The sequence below is a fragment of the Gymnoscopelus microlampas genome, assembly GCF_963454915.1.
Source record: "Gymnoscopelus microlampas genome assembly, chromosome: 17".
NCBI lineage: Eukaryota > Metazoa > Chordata > Actinopteri > Myctophiformes > Myctophidae > Gymnoscopelus > Gymnoscopelus microlampas.
The window spans coordinates 6,138,163-6,157,538 of NC_139954.1; the positions used below are offsets into that span (position 1 = coordinate 6,138,163).

A 19,376-nucleotide genomic window follows, 5' to 3' on the forward strand; every position below is an offset into this window, starting at 1 on the left:
CAGCTATGTGTCTGCATAGGAAAACCATGTTAAACTGATCGGTAACCCAGCTGAGGTGTGTACTGTATAGCCTCAGTGGTGGAAGAAGTAAAAGTATCCATACCAAAATATGAAAATACTCTGTTACAAGTAAAAGGCCTGCATGTGTTCAAAATGTTACTTGAGTAAAAGTACAAAAGTATTGGCATCAAAATATACTTAAATTACCAGCATTAAAAGTAGGCCTACTAAAACGTTTGAAAATACAGTAGCAGATATACAAACTCACAACGTGTTGTGAGCTTGAAGATCTGCTGTTTTCAAATAGCCTAGGTATAAAATAGGGCTGAAGTGGTTAATGCATGTTTTATAATATGATAATTCATATCTGCAAAGTAACTAGTAACTAAATTTTTCTAATAATTGTAGTGGAGTAAAAGTAGCCTACAATATTTGCCTCTGAGATGGAGTGGAGTAGAAGTAAAAGTATTGAAAATTCTGAAATACTCCAGTAAAGTAAAACAAAAAATTACCCCCAAATTGTACTTAAGTACAGTACTCGAGTAAATGTACTTATACTTCACACCATTGTATAGCCTCATATAGCCTATACTGTATAGGTTTCCCTCTCTGTGGCATTATTAGATCTGCTAATACATGAATAATGAAAAAACGTGAAACAGCAAATAGAGAGGAGGGCAGGATAGTGAGTGGTCCACATGATGGCTAATTAAGAAGTATAATTATGCATAGCCAAAGCAATTATGTTTATTGGGTTAAAATTCAAGAAGATAATACTGGCTCACACACACACAAAAAAGATCTATCACTCATATATTGTTATTCTTTATTGCAAACGATGAATGAATAATTAAAAACAGTCTATTTGCACAAAAGGATGCCCTCCCAACTTCTAAAGTTGAATATTTCACTCTGTTTATGGGTTTCGTGAGCTGTCCTTATATTCGCCATATACATGACCCATTTACGCACATTCTTCTTATAAAGACACTAACCAGCACTCAGTGGTGTATCAATCATAATACTGTAATGTAGAAGTACTCTGTTACAAGTAAAAGTCCAGAATTCCAAATTGACTTGAGTAAAAGTACAAAGGTATTGGTATCAAAATGTACTTAAAGTACCAAAAATATAAATGTTTGAAAATAGCCTACTGTAGGTGTAAAATAGGGCTAAAGTAGTTAACGTATATTTTTTAAAGTAATCATGTATATCTGCAAAGTAACTAGTAACTAACGTTTTCAAATAATTGCAGTGGAGTAAAAGTACAATATTTGCCTCTGAGGTGTAGTGGAGTAGAAGTACAAGTATAGACAATTGGAGATACTCCAGTAAAGTCAAAGTACCTCAAAAGTGTACTTAAGTACAGTAGTTGAGTAAACGTACTTAGTTACTTAACACCCACTGCCAGCACTGTCGTGATCATCCTCTCATGGACACATTAACCAGCAATAGCTTCTCCAAGGCAATACTGTCAGGTGTGGATGGAGCGGCCTTGTAGTGTGTCTTTGTGTGTGCGTGTGAGAAGGTGTGTGTAATTGCTTGGATATCATCTTGTCCAAATGCCTGATGATATTGTGTAACATTGTGTGCAAGGTGGAGTTATAGCCTATGTCGTTGAGTGTGACTGTGATTGTGTGCAGTGTGGATCGGTGGATGTACAGTATATAGGCTGTGTGTGTGTGTGTGTGTGTGTGTGTGTGTGTGTGTGTGTGTGTGTGTGTGTGTGTGTGTGTGTGTGTGTGTGTGTGTTGTGTTGAATGTATACAGTATATTGTGTTTTGTATGTGTAATGGCGTGTGACTGTGTGGATCACCTTTTCACTATTCTTCATGAGAGAAGTAGTCTATATAGGGTGTGTGTGTGTGTGTGTGTGTGTGTGTGTGTGTGTGTGTGTGTGTGTGTGTGTGTGTGTGTGTGTGTGTGTGTGTGTGTGTGTCTGTGTGTGTGTATCGCCCGTTTCACTGTTCGTCATATGAGTATATAGGGCTTAAGTGGTCAGCATGCTTGATCAAGTGTGTGTGTGTGTGTGAGTGTGTGCTGTGTTGAATGGATACAGTATTGTGTAATGGCGTGTGTGTGACTGTGTGGATCGACTTTTCACTATTCGTCATGAGAGAAGTATTCTATGTGTGTGTGTGTGTGTGTGCGCGCGCGCGCACGCATATGTCCACGCACGTGTTGTTACGCCTGTGTACAGTGTAGCTGTACCGCACACATAAAATGAGTGCCAGGATGTTTTTGTCTTTATCAAGGCTGCAACGTGCACTGCTGGTGAAGAGCACTACACTTTGCAGCTTGACGCGTGCACGCTCGCGCACACACACACACACACACACACACACACACACACACACACCGCCTGGCATTGAAAAACAGCCCTATTGATTTGGAATCTGCCCCCCCCCCCCCCCCCCACCGGCTCTCATGTTATATTTGTATTGTTGTCTCTCAGTTCGATATCAGAGCGAGCATAACACAGCCCTCGGTCCTCTGCAGGCAGAGCTCTCTCTCTCTCTCACCATGTGCGGCTTCTCCTCCTCCTCCAGCCGCAGATTGAATGATTGCACCCAGCACCCCTACCGTCTCTGATGTCTGTTGTACTTCACTCTGCTATATATTGACTCGTTTGCGACCTCACCGCTGCAATCATACCCCCTGCTTTGTCGTTGTCATTGTCTTCTTCCACGGATCCGTGGGCTGGGCTAGCCCGGCGTGCCCGTGTTATAGCAGCGAAGGAGGAGAGGAGGGGGGGGGGGGCGTTGGGGGGGGGGGGGGGGGGGGCGATGATAACTCCAACAATAACACAATAAAAGTTATCGTACGTCTACCGTAAGACATGAACTATGTGCTTCGGGGGTTTTTTACGAAGCTGCCGCCAGGATTTTTTTACAACTCGCCACGTTTGTGATGAGAAAACAATAGGCTGTGCTACTACATATACACACAGCTACGGATGTGTGTGTGTACTGTACACAAAACTAAAAGAACTGGGCAAATAAAAAGGGAGTGTGTTTTGTCGTGTTGTTCTTGGTGTGTGTGTGTGTGTGTGTGTGTGTGTGCGCGTGTGCGTGTGCGCGCGCGTGCGCGTGCGCGTGTGTGTGTGTGTGTTAGCCTTTTTTCAACGCTGGAGCGACGAAACACAGCAAATATCGGGGATTTCACAGCGACAGAAATTGGGCTAGATGTCAGCCGTATAAAAAGGGAACAATAAAAAAGCAATCACCTCCGGCTCGGTCGCCTGTGTGCCTGCTCTCTGACGACAATCCCTCATGTCAACCCCAGTGGGGAATCCTGGCAGTTATTAACACAGCCTGCTCTCCGTGCGCGCTCACTGCCAAGTTTCAACAAGTTGCGAGTCTTTTTTTTTCCGCGCCCCCTCCTCCATTTCTCAATAGCTCTCGTCGCATAATCTCTATGTTCCCCCATCAGTTTCCTCCCATGTGGAAATTCTAAAATGAATAACGTTGGTTCCAGGCAGGCAGGCACGGCAAGTCAAATTACAGGAAAGCTATTCACAGAAGTGATTATAAGCTCTTATGGGACTCTGTTTGGTTCCTGTCTTCCTTTCTTTCGGAGGGTAATAGATTCGCTTGTCCTTAAAACGGCGAGGGAAATGTCTCGGTTTTTGCCTTTTCTGCTGTTCATTGGGGGGTCCCCTTGTGGCGGGGAGTCAGGTGTGGCAAACGGTGAGCCAGATCGTAGCGAGAGAAAAACAAAAGACTGGAATACGAAATGCTTGTTAATGGACGAATCCCCTGGTTTTTTGTTGTACAAATGAATTCCACATAGACACCCGTCTTCTCAGTCTCTGGTATGAAAAGGCAGCCATTTTCAAATGTACCAGCAATATCATATTTGTCGCTGTCGGGTGGAAACCTTGTAGGTCCAAAACCGTTCCTTTTTTATTATTATTTTAAAATAGTGAAAATAGACGATATTCAAGCGCACAACACCTCACATCGCGTTGTGAAGTATACGACATTGATTTATAAAAGAGTTGAAATACTGTATGGAGATACAAGGTTTCTGCTTGACAGCAACAACATACAGTATACCGTTGGTTCTCAAAGTGGGGTCCGGGGACCCCCAGGGGTACTTGAGGGGGTTCCAGGGGGTCCCCAGCTAAATGATGGATAGGAACCAAATGGACCCTTATGGGTCTGTAACTCTGAGAGTGTACAAATGGAACCAAATGGACCCGTTAGGGTCCATTTGGTTCCATTTGTACACTCTCAGAGTTAATTTAACATTGATTTTACAATATGAATTGGGGTCCCAGAAATAGAAATGCCATTAAATGGGGGTCCGTATAGCCTCTAATCCATGTCAAACTTCCTTGAAATTAAAATGGTTGAGAATCACTGCTAGAGCCGTAAAGAAAATCTTCTCTTATGGGGGTCCCTACGACATATCTTTTCAAATGGGGGTCCGCGGCCTAATAAGTGTCAATTCGGGGGTCCTTCACATGAAAAAGTTTGAGAACCACTGGTATACAGTTTAACAGCATGCCAGCCACATAAGACTCTTTATGGAATTAACATAAAGAGCCCCAAATTCCCTATTGATTTGTGTCTATGGCTTTAAAAACTGTTATTCTAAACCTTTTTAATTTCAAGGACCCCAGTTTGATATTATGCATAATTTAGATTAAAACAGCAACAACATAAATCTTCTCTTCTGGGGGTCCCTGGCACAAAAACATTTCAGATGGCGGTCCGCGGCCAAATACAGAAGAGTGCCTTCATGCCATCTTTGTTAGTGGCACCGCCTACGGTACCCACAGAGAGCCCAGCGTTATGCCATGCTCCAACACACACACACACACACACTACACACATCAAATTGCTGTCATTCAACCAGCACCCTGCAGAAAAAATGTTAACGCTGCACCTTTAACTCACAGGACATTAAGTGTGTGTGTGTGTGTGTGTGTGTGTGTGTGTGTGTGTGTGTGTGTGTGTGTGTGTGCGCGCGTGCGTGCGTGCGTGCGTGCGTGCGTGTGCACTGTGTGGTTGGAGGTAAAAAAATAAAGCATGTATGTACTGCACTTGGTCCTTGAAAAGTGAACGAAGATTATTCTTAAATATATGGTTCAACAGCATGGAGAGAATGTTTTGATTGAGAGATTGTTTGGAGTCCACACACCTGGAACCTGTAGAGAGTGACCTATAGTGTACATGGGACTTAACATCAGAAGCATCATAGTTGTAGAGCAGGGGTCTTCAAAAATGTTCAGGCCAAGGACCCCTTAGCTGAAAGATCGAGATGACCCCCACTATATTTTGTATAACATTTTGTTGCAGATTTTTTCATAGATAGCCTCAAAGACTTGTTTGTTTTGTTTACACATTATCTTTTCTATTATTTATTCGATTCACGTTCACATGACATGACATTTAAACCCTCTATACCTAATGACCTTTGGGCCTGTGGTCTGCTTCCCCCCCCCCCCTCCCCCTCTACATCAAACCAAAATTAACTTGACTCATTATGCAGAATGTCCCATTTCACAAGTTCAAATATATATTTTTCAGAAAATAGACCAGCGCGCGCATACTGGTTCTTATCAGTGTGACGTCGTCTGTTAAGAGGTCGCAGCTCTATTTAGAGTAGAGTTTGTTAATACGGTATAACATTTAGATGTCAAAGGTCATATCTCACCTAGACATAGGATCTGACACGAACTTTGACCTGATGGTCAAGATTCAATCCCCCAAATCCGGGGTAGAAGAGGAAAGTTACATAGCGCTGCTTTAAGTAACAGACAGTACTCGAGTACATGTACTTAATACTGTATCTTTCCACCGCTGCAAGAGGTTGTGCACCCCCCCCCGACGGCGATGATATTTGCTGCACCGCGTGCCATTTGTTCTGATGTATCAGGGCTGTTGTTCTCTCATCATCTAGTGAGAGGAAACATGTCGGCGTAGCTGCAGACGGACGGTGTGCCTGTCAGATTGCCTCCGCTATGGATAGCCTTCAATTTCACAGCACTCTCTCTCACTGTCTACCTCTCTCTCTCTCTCTCTCTCTCTCTCCCCACCGGCGGCGGCGCCGCGATCGGCACCCACCAGCCGCTGCTTCGAGGTTGTTTACACGGCTAAAATGACAGTGTGCTGGCCTCGCTCTCTCTCTCTCTCTCTCTGTCTCCCTCTCTCTCTCTCTCTCTCCCAAATCAATTCTTTCCAACTCTCGGTTCATTTGTCAAACACCGTTGTGCTTGTTGTTTTGTTTTAGCTCTTGTTTTTTCTCTATAGAAACAGGGATCCGTATCGAACTCAACTTTTATTGTCACATCACAGGCAGTGGTGTAAAAGCAACCAAGTACATTTACTCATGTAATGTACTTAAGTACAATTTTAAGGTATTTTTACTTTACTGTGAGTATTTCCAATTTTCAGTACTTTTACTTCTACTTCTAGTAAACTGGACCTGGGCTGGCTCTGTACTTCGACTGCTTTTTTCCATGTACACCAAAAATAACCAATCTAGAAGCTCACAACAGGATTGCGATGCATTGTGACACATTGTGAGCTTGAACATTTGCTATTTTTTGTTAATATTTATAAAGCACCTTCATGCATCTCCAAGAGGCCGGGTCGAGTGTCCTCTTTGGGGGGGGGGGGGGGGGGATTTAAGAATATGGTCCCCTTAAACTCAGAGTGCACAAATGTAGGTTATTTGTGCACTCTCTGAGTGAAATGAACTCTGTTCAGCGAGTGACAAGATTCAACCCGGGTGTATTTGTCACTCAGTCATACAAGCAGCGACATGTTTGTGTGACTTGTGTAGCTCAGCACAAATTGGACTCGTCCCGTCGGGGCTCGTTTTGGAAAATGCTAATGTTTTAGTTTGAGCGTGAGCTAACCTTTCCGCCACCTTTCACCACCTTTTTTTGCGAGCAGCGCTGCAAAAGTTGTTCCTCTCGCTTCATTTGCATGAAACAGCAGCAGCAGTGGCGGCGCGCTGCTGGGTTAGAGGGCCGCCTGGGCGTCTTGTCTGTGCCGGGGCGCGGTGGCCTGCCTTGCGGTGGCGTGGCGTGCATGTGTGCGGCGTGGTTATTTTTGGGGCGGGAGGGTGTTATTTGTGTGGCCCGGCAGCCGGGGCAGCGGGGTCGGACAGTGAGATGTCATCGTTCTGCTTTAGAGAGCTTCGTATTTATTATGTGAGTCTCCCCGGGTATAGCGTTCTATTTATATCTCTGTCTCTCTCTCTCTCTCTCTCTCTTCCACTGGAGGTCCCTTAGGGGGCCCCTAGCTCCACTACTACACTGGGGGGGAGGGGGGGTGCTCTCTCTTCATCCACTGAGACATGGTTTGAAAGGGGGGGGGGGGTGGTGGACATGAGAGATAGGACACACATCACAAAAAACGGTGATGGAAGAAGTACTCACATGTTTTATTAAAGATGTACCCTGAGTAAAAGTACAAAAGTATCGGCATCAAAATATACTTACAGCAACAGTACCAAAAGTACTCAATGTGCAGAATGTTCCATTTCCAAGTTCAAAATGTGTAGCAAATATTTTTGAAAACTGCAGATCTGCAAGCTCACAATGAGCTTGTAGATCTGCGCTTTTCAAATGGCTGAAACATATTTACGGCTGAAGTGGTTAGTGTGTTTTGTAATAATAATCTAAATCTACAAAGTAACTAGTAACTAAAGTTTTCATATGATTGTAGGGGAGTAATACACCACCGAAGTCTGACGCAATTTACACATCCTAGGTTTGTCTACCTGGTTCGCGGTTTTCCACCCCCATTCTGAATCCCATAGACGTATTTAATATCGCGTCAAATAAGAACTGTGTTCCAAAAATAAACAAATGACCCCGGCGGTTTTACTCTTATGGATATGAAGCATCAACTGACGGTGAGAAAACGATAATGTTACTTCCGCCGAATTAGTTGCATTTTCGCCAGAAACAGACTGTATCAAATATAAGTGACTGACTATCATAAACGATACAGAACCTCCTCCCTGACAATATCGCAGAGACAGTTTGTTTATTTTTGGACGACAATTCTTATATGAGACGATTCTATGATGACCCAATGTTATTCTCCATAGCGAAATTACTTTACGAACCTGGGGATGAACGAGTCACGTCAGGACTTCGGTGGTCTATAGCAATATTTTCCTGAGATGTAGTGGAGTAGAAGTAAAAGTATTGATCATAGATACTGAAGAAAGTAAAAATACCTCAAAATTGTACTTACAGTAAGTAGGACAGTACTTGAGTACATTTACTTAGTTACTTTACAGCACAAAAACGCAGACATTTGTATTACTATACTTGTGAGGACATCAACGTTTTAGGACAGATTTGTTTCACCATTCGCCATTTTATTAACACTAACCCTTGAAGCAGAACAATTCTACTTCTAGAAAATTCTACAAATGTTTTTAAAAAAAACTTTTGTTGCTACAATCAGTGGTTCTCAAACCTTTTCATGTCAAGGACCCCTAAAATGATATATATTTGGCCACGGACCTCCATCTCAAAATATGTTGTTCCAGGGACCCCCAGAAGCAAAGATTTAGTTACAAATGTTTGCTTTAAAAAAAAAATATATATATTCAAAGATTTGCACAAATCTTCACGATTAAAAATAAATAAATAGCAGATCTACAAGCTTGTATATCTATCTATCTATCTATCTATCTATCTATCTATCTATCTATCTATCTATCTATCTATCTATCTATCTATCTATCTATCTATCTATCTATCTATATATATATATATATATATATATATATATATATATATATATATATATATATATATATATATATATTAATATTATCTATTATTTATTATATCTATATTTTTAAATAGCCAAAGTATAAAATGATGGTTAAAGTGGTTACACAGATGTGTTCCCGGTTTCAAATGGGTTAAGGCAAGTGTTAAATGTGTCTGTATATTTTTCACTTGAAGTTATTTGATGCTAAACGATTCTATTTCTGCTTACAGTAGAAAAACGTGCAACTGTTGTATTGTGAAGGTGTGTACCGGTGCGTTTTATTTTGAAAACTCTTAGTCACTTCCTGTCGGCACCGTTTGATGCATCAATGCACAGAGAAGACAGAGCTGCTCAGAGCTGTGAGCCTTAAAATCCCATCACACCCACTTGGAAGCATTTTAGGCGCAATTTCGTAAGTTCTGTTGCTGATTTTCAGTTGTGTTAACTTTCTGTGACCACTTTGTGACGTTTTTGTACATGTTTACTTGGAAATTGGGAAAGTAAATTCTTGAACCATGTTTGCTGCTGTTTGCAGAGCCTGGACCAATTATTTGTTTACTAACATTGAGACTGGACGCACACGTGATTGTTTCATGCAATAAATTCCCAACATAATAGGCACAGCAGCCATATTATGAAGACATTCACAGGTGTTACCAATGATACTAATGAAGGCTCTGTTCCATTCTGGTCAAACAGAGTCAGGGTGCTGATGTTGTGCATGTTGGCTCACTGGAAACACTCTGTTACACCAGTGGGTCTAAAGTTGGGGTCCAGGGACCCTCATGGGCTTCCAAAAGGCCCCTTACAGATGTGTAACTCTGAGAGTGTACAAATGGAACCAAATGGACCCGTAAGAGTCCATTTGGTTCCATTTGTACACTCTCAGAGTTATGGGGGTCGTGGAAACCACTGTGCTACACTAAATGGAACAGAGCCTTCATTGGTATCATTGGTAACACCTGGGAAGGAAGTGATAATATGGCTGCTGTGCATAGAGCCTATTGTTTTGGGGATTCGCTGGTTTTAGTTCATTCAACCTCCTCTTGTGTGTTGGCTAGTGAGACCTGACAGAATGGGGTTCATTTGGTGCCGACCTGCGCGCGCATACTGGTTCTTATCAGTGTGACGTCATCTGTTAAGAGGTCGCAGCCTAGTGCACAGGTGTATGTCATTTTGCTAATTACTCTGAAGTGCGTCTGTTATTTAGCTACTCAACTGGTTTCTTTCAGTGGTGGAAAAAGTACTCAAATGTTTTACTTAAGTAGAAGTACCAATATTGCAATATAGAAATACTCTGTTACAAGTAAAAGACCAGAATAAAAAATTGACTTGAGGAAAAGTACAAAAGTATTGGCATCAAAATATAGTTAAAAGTACCAAAAGTAAAAGTACTAACATATTTGAAAATAGCAGATCTACAAGCTCACAACGCATCACGATGCAACCCATTGTGAGCTTGTAGATCGGCTAGTTATAAAATGGGGCTGAAGTGGTTAATGTATGTCTTATAATATCATATTTTAAATCTAAAGGTAACTAGTAACTTAAGTTTTCAAATAATTGTAGTGGAGCAAAAGTACAATATTTGCCTCTGAGACGTAGTGGAGTAGAAGTAAAAGTATTGGAAATTGGAAATACTCAACTAAAGTACAAAAACCTCAAAATCTTACTTAAGTACAGTACTTAAGTAAATGTACTTAGTTACTTTCCACCACTGCCGTCATGTTAATGAGGAAGAGCAACAGTAAATGGTCTTCATTGGCTGCGGTTTACCTTGGTATTTAGTGACAGCTCCCTACACTACACACACACACACACACACACACACACACACACACACACACACACACACACACACACACACACACACACACACACACACACACACACACACACAATGTAGGATGCGCACTTGCATACACAAGCACTTTGTCTTCTATGCCATCTCTGTGGGCGGGTGGCTCACCCTGTCTGCTCCTCTCTCTGTCTCTCAATTACTCTAGTCCAGGGGTCTTCAACAGGGGGTCCGGGACCCCTAGGGGGTCCTCAGAGTTACTACAGGGGGTCCGCCAAATCTTTGTGTTAGGATTTTCTTTTTACCTTAACCACTTGAACCCTAATATCCCTTTTCTGAGGAGAACTTGAGCCAAAAATAGCAGATCTACAAGCTCACAACGCCTCGCGCTGCGAGCCGTTGTGAGCTTGTAGATCTGCTATTTTTGGCAAAGAGGCGTAGAGGGAAAAAAGAGCAGACCAAAGAGAACAAAAAAAGTTTAATCTGAAACACAATTTTATACAATATAGAGGAGGGGGTCCGTGCTTCATCTCTCTCTCAGCAAGGGGGTCCTTGGCCTGAAAACGTTGAAGACCCCTGCTCTTGTCTGTCTTTCTTTTCCAGTTCTCTTTTCTTTTTCTCCATCACACTGTTCTCTCACTCACTGTATGCACGCACAACGCAATAATAAGGATGGGACCATAATCGTTATTATCGTTTATCGTGATAAAAACAAACGCTCACAATAATCGCATCGTGGAGATTTGAATTTATCGTGAAACTGTCATACACAAGGATCTATTAGCTTTTGTTGAGCTGCAAATTCAGTACCACTTAAACCCTCTATACTTGATGAAACGTCACCAAATAATAGCAGATCTACAAGCTCACAATGCGCTGTGAGCTTGTAGATCTGCTGTGTTTGGTGAACGTTCTTCCCAGAATAGAGATGCTGGGGTGTTCCAAGTGGTTAACAAAAGTGCTTTTTAAGTTTTAAGCATATTTTGATTATCGGTATATCATTAATCGCAAAAAAAAAAAAGCCACAATAATCGACAATTAATGACATGTAATTTCCATATCGTCCCATTCCTAGCGCGCGCGCACACACACACACACACACACACACACACACACACACACACACACACACACACACACACACACACACACACACATACATTTGCTATACCATAACATATTATTATGTAGGAATATGATTGGTCCCTCTCTTGTGCACAGCTGTGTGTGTGTGTGTGTGTGTGTGTGTGCTGCTGTGTTTATGTTGTGTTGAGTGACAGTGCCAAAGTGAGCCAATTAGCCCTGCTACTGACCGGCACACATGCTGCCCAATGTGACCATTACCACACGCTGGCACTGCCAACCACTACACCTGGCATATGAGAGAGAGAGAGAGAGAGAGAGAGAGAAAGAGGGAGGGAGAGGGGGATAGAGAGAGAGAAGCATGTATTCTTTTTTGATACTTTTAATAACAAAGGTACAATACGCTTATTCAAACATTTTTAACACATTCAATCCGGCGAACGTATCTCGTGTCATTTTTGATTTCTTTGGCTATTCAAAAATAGCAGATCTACAAGCTCATAGCTTGTATATCTGCTATTTTGAAAAATCTTGAACATTTGTGCAAATCTTTAAATATATATTCTTTTAAAGCGAACATTTGTCAAATATGTTGTTCCAGGAAAGATTTGAGTGACAAATGTTTGCTTTAAAATATATATATATATTCAGAGATTTGCACACATTTTCACGATTTTATCAAAAATAGCAGATCTACAAGCTCATAGCGCGGCACTCGGTGCCGCGCTATGAGCCAAAGAAATCTAAAAAATTAGCCAAAGAAATCTAAAATTACACGAGATGCGTCCCCGGACTGCATGGGTTAAAACATTTTAAAATGACCACTGGTTGAGTTGCAATATATCAGTCAGATAGTGCAGTAATAATGGCTGTGATTGGCTCAGTGGAATAGAAAGAGAGGAAGAGAAAATAGAGATGAGGAGGTGGATGGATGGAGGGAAGGGACGGTATGCAAATTTCACATCACGATTGTCGTGGCCAAAATAATTGTGACTAACAATCGAAAATGTGCTCAAAACTCTGAATTTGACACTTTTGTTAACCCCTTGCACCCCAGCATCCATATTCTTCAGCCAACGTGTTGAAGAAGAGATTTGGTAGATCGATAGATTGTTGATTCTAACCGTCTTTCTCTCCCTGTAACTTTTTCTCTCTCTCTCTCTCTCTCTCTCTCTCTCTCTCTCTCTCTCTCCCTCCCCCCTTCCTCCGTGGCTCAGGATTCCAGTCTTTTTCCCCCCACTTTTTTTCTCATACCTGCTGACTTCGGTTTTGTCGGTATAGATTTTTATATAGATTGCATTTCTGTGGTGTCACTGCAAAAGGGTGAGTGAAACGCTCCCTGTTCTATTGCACAGCCTCTAATACAGTATATACCTCACTGATAATATCACCCAGGATTCATAAACCCTTCAATAATACGGCCTTCAGCGCTCGCATGACTGAGCTTTCTAGCCTCCTTACAGCGTTCACTTACTGTCTGCGTCTTGAGTACCACTGTTCATCTTCTAGACTAAATCAGTGGTTCCCAAACTGGGGTTTCGGTACCCCCAGGGGGGTCCCCCAAAATTGCTTTGGGGGTTCCCCAGATGATTAGCTTAATGTGCAACATTGTTTTCTCACTCAACAGTAAACAAACCAACACACAGTATTTAGTGTATACAGGGTATCTGCACACTTCTAAACTTGTCAAATAATATGTAAGAAAGAGGCAAACATTGTGAAAATAGCCGACCTACAAGCACAACTCCTCAGAGTGCGAGGCGTTGTGAGCTTGAGCTTGTAGTTAACCAATATTTACAGGCGACTTTGCAGAAAAACAAGCCTAAAGTTGCTTATAATAAAGTGGACTTGGCAACACTGGGCGCAACGTATCGTGTTGGCTTTGAAGTGAGAACCATGCACATTAATACATTAATCATGAGGTTCATTATGAGGAATTATCTTTGATATCTGGTGCTCCGACAGGCCAACAAATAAACCTACTGTAATAAGTTAGTTAACTATACTGCAAGACTAAGCAACAAGTTACATGGATGTATTTGTGTGTATTTTTTTCAACAAATAGACAACATAGCAGATCTACAAGCTCGTTGTGAGCTTGTAGATCTGCTATTAGTGTCTATTTTGTCTATTCAGGTCAAAGTGAAAGTGGTTAAAGGAGTAGTTTAAAAAAAACATTATTTTCTATCAATTACACACCCCATGAACGCTTGAATTCATGGAGATCTTTTTAGTTTTTGTCGCATTCCTATAAGCCAATCATTTGATGACCGGTGGAGTCTCCGGTCTATCTGTGGGTTCTATAAATATTGAACCAATGAAAAGTATTAACTGACTAAATAATATGGATCCAACTACATTTGGATCCATTCCATCCATCCATTTCCAACGGTTTTGGACATGGGAGGCAGTGTTGATTTTGACAGCACATTTTTATTCAGTTTTAGTAGTAGTCTTTTGAATCAAATTCCATTTGGTTTTAGTCATAATATTTTAGTCATCCAAAATATTTTTCTGTAGTCTAGTTTTAGTTGACTAAATATCATATGATTTTAGTCGACTAAATCTACAGTTCATTTAGTCGACTAAAATGTTTTGTGGCGGTGCCTTGATGGCGTCGTAACGGCTGATTTTACACTTGGTTGCATGCTGAAAATAGCCGATCTACAAGCTCACAACGCGTCGCAGCGCGACGCGTTGTGAGCTTGTAGATCTGCTATTTTCAGAGCGCAACCAAACATATATTGACTTGTCTTTTAGTTTCCACTGGATCTCTTCTCCACTCGTCCCTACCCAACATTTTAGTCTTACTCTTTTTATTTGTTGACGAAATTGTCGATATGTTTAGTCATAGTTTTAGTCATCATAGTCTAGTTTTTATTGAGTTTTTATTTAGTTTTCGTCAGTGAAAAAAGGTAGTCGACCAACATTATTCGTCATAGTTTTAGTCGACAAAATCAACACTGACAGGAGGTATCCACCCCGACATCGACGAGATATTACATAACATGATATTCCTCTGTTCAAAGTTTTGGCTTGTCTTCCACTCTGCCGAAACATCGCGTTAACAACCCCCCACCCCCCTGCCCCCCCACCCCCCCAAACCCTAACCCTCTCAGACTCGCCCCAAGTTAAATGAGGAACTGATTCAGTTAATCCGTGCACGCGGCGGGGTCACCGCTCTCTCGCTGTGCTCCCATACGTCGATGCGTTCGCAGGAGGGGAGCCGCCAGAGCAGAAATTCATTTGTTTTAACCCATTAACACCTGGGACACATCTGTGTCATTTTTAGATTTGAGCTAAAAAAAGTTTTATTTTGCACTTTGGCTATTCAAAAATATCAGATATGCAAGCTCATAGCTCGGCACTCGGTGCCGCGCTACGAGCTCGTAGATCTGCTATTTTTGAAAATTTGAGAAAATGTGTGAAAATCTGTGAATATATATTTATTATTTTAAAGTTAACATTTTTAACTCAAACCTTTGCCTCTGGGGGATCCCTGGGACAAAATATTTTGAGATGGGGGTCCGCGGCCAAATACATAATTATAATTACACAATAATTTTGGGGGTCCTTGACATGAATACGTTTGAGGTATCCTGTTCTGAAACCAATGATGTTAGGCTTTAGAAGACATAGAATCCCCAGAAGCAAAGATTTGAGTTACAAATGTTTGCTTTAAAAAAAAATATATATATTCAAAGATTTGCAAAAAATAAAAAAAATAGCAGATCTACAAGGTTGTAGGCAGCGCTGCACTCGGTTTCGCGCTATGAGCTTGTATATCTGCTATTCTTGAATAGCTAAAGACACAGATGCGTTCCCGGTCTAGTTGGATTAAACAGAATATGCATGAAATTATCGAAGGCAACGTTGCGTTTCAGCAGACCGCGCTGCCGATTTAAATGTCAAGTTGATCAGAGTGCTTTGTGAGGTCGATGCAGCACTCAGATCCTGTATGTTCTGTACTACTGTATGCAGAGCCGCAGTGGTGGAAAAAGTACTCAAATGTTTCATTTAAGTAAAAGTATCAATACTGCAATTCAGAAGTACTCCGTTGCAAGTAAAAGTCCGGAATTAAAAATTTACTTGAGTAAAAGTACAAAAGTATTGGTATCAAAATGTACTTAAAGTACCAAAAGTAAAAGGACTAAAATATTTGAAAATAGCAGATCTACAAGCTCACAACGCGTCGCATCGCGACGCGTTGTGAGCTTGTAGATCGGCTATTTTCAAATAGCCTATGTATAAAATAGGGCTAAAGTGGTTAATGTATGTTTCATAATATAATAATTCCTATCTGAAAAGTAACTACTAACTAAAGTTTTCAAATAATTGTAGTGGAGTAAAAGTACAATATTTGCCTCTGAAATGTAGTGGAGTAGAAGTAAAAGTATTGGAAATTGGAAATACTCAAGTAAAGTACAAATACCTCAAAATGTTATTAAGTACAGTACTTAAGTAAATCTACTTAGTTACTTCCCACCACTGCAGAGCCGGAATATTTGCCTCTGAGATGTAGTGGAGTAGAATTAAAAAGTGTTGAAAACTGGACATACTTCAGTTAAAGTGGCACTATGTAACTTTTTTTAATGAATACATTTTAATTGTGTCCAATCTGTATGGTAGAGTATGTTAATACAATGTAACTTATACAATCTGCATGGTAGAGTATGTTAATACAATATAGCTTATACAATCTGTATGGTAGAGTATGTTAATACAATATAACTTATACAATATGTATGGTAGAGTATGTTAATACAACATAATTGGGGTGGTTGTATTTTGTCTCCCCGCTCTTCTATTGAGACATTTAGATCATGTCAAAGGTCATGTCTCACCTACAGACACAGGATCTGGCACAAGTAAAAAAAAATACATAAACATTTTGAGTACATGTACTTAGTTACTTTACACAAAGAGACACTCATTAGGCATTGGATTTCACAAGTTGCCTGCTTTAACGAGGCTTTCTGCACTGCCGTTGACATTCCTGTTGCTTGTTGTCGAAACCTCACATATTATATAAGATGCCATTCCATAATGAAGCACTTTGGTTCAACTCTGTTGTTTAAAAAAAAAAACGGGCTCTATAAATAAAGTGGATGGTATTGAATGCAATTCAGTTTCAGCTCCACTTAGTATTGTAGCTCAGTGGTTCTCAAACTTTTTCATGTCAAGGACCCCCAAATTGACACTTATTAGCCTGCGGACCCCCATTTCAAAAGATATGCCAGGGACCCCCATAAGAGAAGATTTTTTACGGCTCTAGCAGTGATTCTCAACCATTTTAATTTCAAGGACCCCCCAGTTTAACATGCATTAGGCTACGGACCCCCATTTAATGGCATTTCTATCTCTGGGACCCCAATTCATACTGTAAAAACAATGTCGGGTCCATTTGGTTCCATTTGTACACTCTCAGAGTTACAGACCCATAAGGGTCCATTTGGTTCCTATCCATCATTTAGCTGGGGACCCCCTGGAACCCCTTCAAGTACCCCTGGGGGTCCCCGGACCCCACTTTGAGAACCAATGTTGTAGCTTGTCTTTGTATCTAAACCTTGTATATCTCCATATTTCAGCGTTTGTGTTCTTTTCATTTCAATTAACGTCCCACTTCATCATACAACAGTGTCATGCATAAGTAGCGACAATGTGAGCTTGCCGATCAGTTTGTTTTCACCGTTTTTGATAAACTAGATCCATTGGAACGCAGTTTCTGTGTTTTTTTATTTCCTGAAAAGTAACAGTTTTGGACATCGAAGGTTTCCACCGGACGGAGACGAAATGCCACCCTGAGGGTCGCATTTTCTTTTGACGCGCAGCTTTGTGACTTGTTTTGAAATGATGAGTCAGTTTGTGAACGAAGCCCCGCGAGCCCGATGTTAATCTGCACAAAATCACACACTCAGCTGAGCTGACACGCACACGCGCGCACACACACACACACACACACACACACACACACACACACACACACACACACACACACACACACACACACACACACACACACACAGACATTAGTCAGCCCAAACCTGGAAGTAGGATGTCCCTAAGCAACATATGCGCTGGGTGAGCAACTTTCCTCGAAATGAACGGCCAGGGATTTTCTGTCCGTCCTCTAGATACTACAGTATATAGCTCCGTGATATTTAACCCTCTAAAACCGGGAACGCATCTGTGCAACCATGTTAGACTCATTTATAACACACACACTTCTGGTGACTGATATTGTCCATTGTCCTAATACGTGAGGATGCCATCGTTTTTCTATTACTTTCACTTTAAAAAAAAAACTAGAGCAGGGGTGGGCAACTTTGATGATGTAGGGCCGCTATATTTCCGCACTCACTCCAGAGGGCCACATTGCATATGCTGTTGGGCCATTCTATGACACACAAAAGTAGCAAAAATAGCCGATCTACAAGCTCAAAACGTAGATCGCTGCGTGATATTTAACGCGTCGCGCTGCGACACGTTTTGAGCTTGTAGATCGGCTATTTTTGCTACTTTTGAATTGGAATTCAGATTTTTTTTGCTCTCTTTTCATTGGAATCCTGAAAAATAACATTATTTGATTTCAAATGCATTTAGTTATACTTAACCTTTATGAACTTAAATACAAAAATAGCCGATCTACAACTTGTACGGCTATTTTTGCTATACTTTTGAATTGGAATTCAGATTTTTTTGTTTGCTATTTTTGCTATTTTTGAATTGGAATCCTGAAAAGTAAATTTTTTATTTAATTTCAAATGCATTTAGTTTTACTTATGTTAACTTTATGAACTACAAATACAAATACATTGGACATAAAAATGACAATATAATTTTAATACTAGTCATTAAGCTACTAATATAGACTGAAGTGATTAAAGCGGCTCATGTTTGCATGTTTGCAATTGTAACAGCTGAAATCAATGATAAATCAGTATTCCGATATTAACCTGCGGGCCGCCTTAAGTGAAGGTGGGGGCCGCATGTGGCCCCCGGGCCGCCAGTTGCCCATGTATGAACTAGAGGTTCGGGCCGCTATAACAGGCCCATGTGAAAGATTTGGGTCAGAGGTTCTGCTCTGGCATCCAGGGAGTGTGTGTGCACAGTTTCGCTGCGATCAAGCCAACGGTGCCGGAGATTAGCTGATCACAGACTGACACACACACACACACACACGCGCGGAAGGACGGACGGACAGGGTGCAAAACATACTCTCTCGCCATGCCTTTCGGCCTGGCGGAGACAAAAGTAAGACCCTGTGTTCCAATGGATCCAATGTAGTTGTTATTTAGACACAAGCTAGTTTATACAGACACCCACACACACACTTAGCCACCTTCACTTTCAACATAAAAAAAAAAAAGCAAAAAATGTTGGAAAGTGAAGGCGGTTAAGTGCGTGTGTGGGTGTCTGTAAAGAGCTTTTGACTAAATAATAACTACTATCCATTGGAACCCAGGTTCTGTTTAACATTTCCCAATCGGGTGGAAACCTCATACGTCCAAAACCGTTACTTTTCAGGATTAAAGTTCCAAAATAGCAAAAGTAACAGATCTACGAGCTCAAAACGTGTGTCACTTCGAAGTTTCAGACCGACAGCATTTATATGCCTTTCATGCTGTTTAGTTCTTTTTTTGGTGACATTTGAAGGGAACTTTGCTTATTATTTACTTGACAATTGACATCTTGCAGCAGCAAAATCCCGCTAATTGATAGGCTGCCGCATCGATGTGCTG

At 41.2% G+C, this 19,376-nt stretch overlaps 1 protein-coding gene across 1 annotated transcript in view; it reads left to right on the forward strand.

The window, feature by feature from the left end:
* LOC311064133 (ephrin type-A receptor 6-like) overlaps window positions 1-19,376 on the forward strand; it is a gene marked incomplete at both ends in the record, with an annotated part of 409,840 nt that overhangs the window by 1,085 nt on the left and 389,379 nt on the right. The gene's annotated exons all lie outside the window — the stretch shown is intronic.